Consider the following 5,855-nt stretch of genomic DNA (forward strand, 5'->3'; position numbering starts at 1 on the left):
TTGTAGGCTTTTTAAAACTGTTGTTAAATACTGTGTTATTAAAGGGGTATTCAAAGACAACGGTGAAAAACCGTTGTCTTTGAAAGCAAAGACATCGGTTTTACAACGGTGAAAAACCGTTGTCTTTGACTCTAAAGACAACGGTTTTTCACCGTTGTCTTTAAGCACCCCCTTTAACAACATAGTCTTTAATAACAGTTTTGAAAGGTCTACGACAACGATTTTTCACCGTTGTCTTTAGCCTTTTTTCTTGTAGTGGTTTTTGCCTCATCATCTTAGAATATTAAAATTAAAATATAAGGGACTTACATAAATTTGATTTTTGTTCTTGCGTTTGATTCAAGTTTGACTAATAAATCAGTGTTAAAAAATAATAACATTATTTCTATTTATCATTTTATTTTAATCGAATATCTTTTCTATTTAATAAAACATGATCCTATTAGAAAAATCAATGTTTGGTGTCATGGTGTAGCAAGGAAAAATTTCAAAAATAGTGTTGTCATTATTATACTTAATCAACTATCATTTGGGATAAATTCGGAAATTGGTGACTTATTTCGTGCAAAAGCACCCCAATTATGTAATGATTAACGGATTGGTTTCAAATTTAAAATTTAAACAACGGATGATAAACGTGGTCAAGTGTATGCGAAATAGTAGGGATTAATTTCATTCCAAATCCCGACTATCTAACGGTTAATTATTTCAGGATTTATTTCGTTCCAAACCTTCATTAACTTTTATTTATTTCATATAATAATTTTAGATTTTCCTTTACTGATTCATTTTTACAAGTGGAGTTTATTCTTCCTAATCTGATTGAAAAAATAGATTTATAGGTTTATCATCTTACGTCATTATAATTTTTAACAAATTTTGCTTCGTTTCTAATAATCTGTTTTTGCGTGCAGATTAATAGTTCAACCATCACTACAAGAAAAATGCTCATCAACAACGGCTAAAAACCGTTGTCATAGGCCCCTAAAAACTGTTGTTAAAAGCAGTGTTGTTAAAAGTGGCGCTCATAGACAACGGTGAAAAACCGCTATTTTTTGGTCTACGACAATGGTTTTGCAACATTTTTTCACCGTTGTGTTTTTGCGCATTTGACAACAGTTTGACAACAACTTTAAACTGTTGTCTTTGAGTGATATAGACAACAGTTTTGTAACGTTTTTTAACTGATGTCTTTGGGTGCAATAAACAACACTTTTACAACAAATAAAAATCGTTGTCTTTTTTTGGATAAAAAACAAAAAAAAATTAAAATTAAATACACAATTTTTCAAAATTATAAATCATTTAAAATATAAAATTCAAAAATAAAATTTAATACATAATTGTTCAATATTTGAAAATAATATTTAAAAAATTCTACAGTTGAATCATTTAAATTTTTTGGAACCTTTTCCAACTCTTCCTGAACTTGGAACTTCTTGTCCTACATGGATTCCAAGTTCTCCGGCAGGCACCTCCTCTTCAAGATCCGCCCAAGCTCGGATTCCATTCCATGGCTTGTCGGGTACTGCCAAGGTTGTGCCACTACTGTCGCCGCGTGTGGCCTCATCATTTGGGGACTTGCTTCCTTCTTTTGATGTGTTTCAAAAAAGGCTTCATGCTTCTCTGAAAACCTTCGTTGGCAAATCCAAATCAATAATCCTGAATCTCTGTAAAATAGTTGCCAAATCAAGAGTTCCGTGAGCCAAAACTGACACTTAGCTTATAAGAAAATACGGTCCTTAAAAAATTATAGTCAACACAAACTTATTCCAATTTAAACATGGATAATCAAACTTAGACTAATGTCTCTCACTTTTCATGGGGAAACAGGAAAATAAAAAAACTCAGCAACTCTAAGACAGGAACGCATCATAACAATCTTTTCTCAGTTGTATTAACAATCTTGAATATAAGTTTGACCATAACCCGAGACAGGAAGACATGGGTGAGCAAACAACAAACAACAGCTCATTCTTTGCCTAGTAAACTCACAAATTTACAATTCTCCAAACAAAGATAACTATGATACCAAACAATAGGATCGACTTATGCAATTGACATATTTCAACTTATAAATCTAGAAGTTCAATCATTTCACAAACAATGCTTACCTTTGACTTTGTATATCCTATTTAATATCCAAGAGTATAATACAGATACATGGCAACATAACGTGCAACAAATAAATAGGTAGTCCTTAATTTTTCTAATAATTTTGTGATCTTTATGCAACTCTTAAGTTTCGAATATAAGTTATAAATATAAAAAACTAGACACATCTCATGAATGCTGCCATCACATTTCAAAAATAAGAAATTTGGCTCTTGGGATGGAACAGATTTATCGAATACAACTTGCATTACGATAGCATGATTTATATATTACCATGGCAATTCAGCTGTAAATTGTCTCACCTCTCTGGTCTCTTTTTCATTTTTTATCAAATCAGATGCATGCTTAGCCTTATATAATAAAATGGGTTCACGGTTTCTTAGATAAAATAGGATAAGTTTAATGCAGTGAGGTCGGTTAAGATGACATCATAGTGCTACAGATTTTAATTGACTAAAAAAATATCCACGGAAGTGGAAAAAGGTTTAAAAACTTAAATCATTTTATTTTATTTTACTTTATTCTTATTATCATTATCATATATATATATATATAATATATATGGCAATAATTTATAATAATTTTTTAAAATGAAAAGAACTCACCGGATAAGGGAAATTAGGATGACAAGCAAGAATCACTGCAAAAACCAACACTGGTTCAATGGTGGTAATTAAGTTGATATAATAACCAAAAGAACCAATCTTAAGATAAATGTTTAGATGTAAAATCGTTCTTGCTAAACTAAAAACCTACTAATATTTACAAATGTTAATGATTTGTGTGTGGCACAATCAAGTTTAAACTTGCAAAAACCCAAAACCCAAGCAAAAAATCAGTAGCTTTCTGGATATTGGGGACTCAAACGAAACATAAGGTTAGTTGAAACATAGTGCGGAACTCAATTATAGATGGCATCACCGGTTAAGAGACAGAACCAGAAGCCGGAATTCTTGATGGTGAGCTTGATTCCTAAAGGGTATTTATTCAACAAGTTCCAATTCGCAAGCATGTTCATTTACACATTCAAGCAGCAACATAAGCCTAAATACAATTGAACAAAAAAAGGAGGAAGAGCACACTAGGATCAACAACTCAAAAGATGGAAAGACAAAATTCTCTCATTCATATTCAGAAGAGCTGGAACTATATAAACAAAATCTGACAACCAGATTAAGCTAGAAAAACATATAATGTGTTAACTTCTTCATAGACAAGGTGAACCCGAGAATAAACATTGTTCTTCTACCAAGAGGCAGCAAGCCTTAACTGCTCCAACTTCCCTACCATTTCGAACCATCTAACAAAACTGCACAAATCCAGTCTGTCAAATCTCCATCCAAACTTCTATATGGAAATCAAGAGCAAAAGTCCCAACCAAAGATTAAACAACAAGAAATAACAGAGAAATCAAAAGAGTTTATATCTCCGTCCCAAGACATATTTAACTTATAACAAGCTCGGGTTCTCGGTTACACCACATATTTTTAACTTTACACATGGAAGCAAAAATTATGAAGCATGCCAGTTAAATAGAATTCCATAACTCTTGTTGGATTAGTTCAAATTATAGGCACTTCATCACAGACATAATGTTCAAATTGAAAGTTTTCCAGCAAAACAACATGAACATAAGATGTCCATAAAAAACATACATCTTCCAAAAGAATTTCGTGAGAAAGGATAAATATTAAAAAAAAAGATAACAAAATAACACTCCAAACTGGATTGTTAGTTTTGCTTATTGAAGACCCTTTCCTGCTCTTGAGCTCCAGAACACAAACATACAAAGAATACACAACCTATTATTAGTAAAATACCCAAAACAATCAACCAATCTTAAACACCAAGCAAAGAAAGAACCAAAATCAAACATTAACCGTCGAAAACAAAACAAATAAAAGAGCAAATAGATCAGACACTCGGAAGCTTACTGAGTCCATCCTTGACGAGATAATTGAAGGTGCGACTATCGTAGTTGTAGGTGAATTTATTGTTAGTAGCAGGGAGTTTCTGAAGGCACTGCACCGCGATTCCTGTTAAATTCCCCGTGAACTTATTGTTATGCTACCTCGAATTCCCTCCTAAGCTCGAAATAAAGCAAATCAACCTGAAATCCAAGAAAAAACTATCGGAAATCGAAAATCGAATAGCGCATTTTCCTTCGAGACCAACAAATTTCTAAACAGGGGCCAATTTGCCCTTGTTACACCGTGTGTGGCTCAGATTCTGTATTTCTTGTAGCCCCAGCCCCAGGGAGGATTCAAGATCGTGTCAATAAGAAAACATTCAAAATTTCACCTTGCAACTAATAAGCATCAAGGCCCGTTACGCTTGATCAATCAATAGTAAGTTCCAGGCTCCATATTTTTTCAAATCACCTTCACGCAAGTCTCTCCACCACGAAAACAATGAAATTTCACGTATATTAATGTCACAGAGATTATACGACAATCGAAGTACGAGGATGCAAAATTAACAGCATACCTCCCTGGGTGAAGCGAACACCGAGCTTCGCATACGAGGAGAGTTTTACATCGAGATCGCTTTCAATTCTCCGAGCCTCTTTTTGGAGTTCCTCCCATCTCTGACCTAAAGAGATCCGGCCGTTTCCACTTAGTCCCGATTCGGATTAAGCTCCGACTGTGTGGTTGAAATGGGGCGGGTTGCCAGATCCAACCACTCGACGATGGGAAATCACTTTATACACAGTAGCCTTTTTCTTCAATCTTCGAAATGCTGGAGAGCGAATGAGTCTTTGGGTGGAGATTCAAAAACGGGTTAAGCCCAGGGAAAAACTCGGGTTCGATTTCTTGCTCAAAAATTATGATTTATGGCTTAAATCGAAGCTTAAGATGTCAGGAAAAAAACCCTCAAGAAATTAGGAATTCCGGTAAAAGACGGAAAATTTGTGGTCGTTGCAAGGTGAGGGTGATGAAAGTGACGAGAATGACTGGGAAAACATGGAGTCGAGGTAAGTGTAATAAAAGATGGTCAAATAAAAAAAGTAGTCAACATTTATTTTTTTTAAAAAAAAAATCAAAGACAACGGTTTTTCAAAAAACGTTGTTTATGAGCGGGTTTTTTGGGGCTACGACAACTGTTAATTAAAACTGTTGTCGTAGCCCAAATAAAACCCGCTCAGAGACAACGGTTTACGAAAACCGTTGTCTTAGACATATATAAGACAACGGTCTTTTAAAAAACCGTTGTCGTTTTTAAAAAAAAGGGATAACAACAACGGTTTTATTAAAAACCGTTGTTAAATGAAAAAAGACAACGGTTTTTAAAAAAACCGTTGTCTATTGGGTGTTGTTAAATCCCAAATTTCTTGTAGTGACTATTAATTGTATGGTTCCTTCCATCATTTTGATTTGTATTCGATTCAATTAATTAATTTAATCTTACTTATATTTTTCTCCATTTATAGCTGGATCTGACGCCTCTCCCGACCTGTCGTTGAAACAGCTTAAGAATTCGTGAAAAACCAACAATAGGTATCATATTTGTGGAATCTGTTCAGTTGTTTGAGATGTATTTTTTCCTTTCTAGAATTGCATATTTTTTTTATATTTGACACAATATTGTGAAATTGAGTATATTAATGTTCGGTTTTCAATATTTGACATGAAAAATATGTTCGATTAATTTTGTGCTTCTCTGCCTTTTGATGTGTCTTTTGCTCTCCATCTAAAAACACTCCAATTTTGGAAGTGTAATTTTTCTTTGTGCTTTCATTC

The 5,855-nt window shown here is 33.6% G+C and overlaps 1 long non-coding RNA gene across 1 annotated transcript; it reads right to left on the reverse strand.

Annotated features, from left to right (window-relative positions):
* Window positions 1-1,532: 1,532 nt before the first annotated feature.
* On the reverse strand, window positions 1,533-5,029 carry LOC140877258 (uncharacterized). The gene is made up of 5 exons (XR_012149264.1): window positions 4,603-5,029; window positions 4,417-4,510; window positions 4,050-4,225; window positions 2,721-2,755; window positions 1,533-1,670 (listed from the first exon to the last, which is right to left on the reverse strand). It is a non-coding gene; the product is annotated as an uncharacterized lncRNA (long non-coding RNA).
* Window positions 5,030-5,855: the final 826 nt, after the last annotated feature.

The sequence above is a fragment of the Henckelia pumila genome, chromosome 2, assembly GCF_033568475.1.
Source record: "Henckelia pumila isolate YLH828 chromosome 2, ASM3356847v2, whole genome shotgun sequence".
Lineage (NCBI taxonomy): Eukaryota > Viridiplantae > Streptophyta > Magnoliopsida > Lamiales > Gesneriaceae > Henckelia > Henckelia pumila.